Raw genomic sequence first — 1139 nt, 5'->3', positions numbered from 1 at the left:
TATCCTCTGCCCATTTTTTAATTGGGTTGTTTGTTTTTTTGGTGTTGAGTTGCATGAGCGTTTTATATATTTTGGATATTAACCCCTTATTAGATATCTCATTGACAAATATCTTCTCCCATTCAGTAGGCTTTCTTTTTGTTTTATCGATGGTTACTTTTTTTTTTTTTTAGCTGAGCCATCCTGCCACCTGTTGGCAGCTCAGCAGCTACTCAGCTTGGGCCGAGCATCGAACCACTGTTGCTCAGAGCTCACACTCTTGCACAAGCTCTTAACCAACTGAGCCACTCGGCCAGCCCTTATCGATGGTTACTTTTGTTGTGAAAAGACTTTTAAGTTTGATGTAGTCCCATATGTTCAGTTTTTCTTTTACCCTTGCCTGCAGGGATGTATCAGTAAAAATGTTGCTCATGGTAATGTCTGCAAATTTAGACGCTATATTTTCTTCTAGGAGTTTTATCGTCTCAGGTCTTATATTTAAGTCTTTAATCCATTTTGAATTTGTTCTTGTATATGGTGAAGGAAGTGGTCCAGTTTCATTTTTTTGCATGTGTCAGTCCAATTTTCCCTGCACCATTTATTAAATAGACTATCTTTATCCCAATGTAAATTCTTGCTTCCATTGTCATAGACTAACTGCCCATATATGCTTGGTTTTAATTCTGGGCTCTCTATTCTGTTCCATTGAACTATGTGCCTGTTTTTATGCCAGTACCATACTGTTTTGATTACTGTAGCCTTGTAGTACGTTTTAATGTCTGGTAGCATGATTCCCCCAACTTTGTTCTTATTTCTCAAGATTGCTGTGGCTATTCGGGGTCTTTTTTGGTTCCATATAAATGTTTGGATTATATTTTCTATTTCTGTGAAAAATGCCCTAGGTAGTTTGATAGGAATTGCATTGAATCTATATATTGCTTCAGGCAGTATGGACATTTTAACTATATTAATTCTTCTTATCCATGAGCATGGTAGGTTTTTCCATTTGTTTGTATCTTCTTTTATTTCTTTCTGCAGTGTCTTATAATTCTCAGAGTACAGGTCTTTTACTTCTTTGGTTAAATTTATTCCTAAGTATTTTATAGTTCTTGAAGCGATTGTGAACGGAATTGTTTTCTTAATTTCTCCCTCCGATAGTT

This window comes from Hipposideros armiger, unplaced genomic scaffold, assembly GCF_001890085.2.
Source record: "Hipposideros armiger isolate ML-2016 unplaced genomic scaffold, ASM189008v1 scaffold_922, whole genome shotgun sequence".
In the NCBI taxonomy this organism is placed as follows: domain Eukaryota; kingdom Metazoa; phylum Chordata; class Mammalia; order Chiroptera; family Hipposideridae; genus Hipposideros; species Hipposideros armiger.
Note: the sequence above shows the minus strand (reverse complement) of the source record.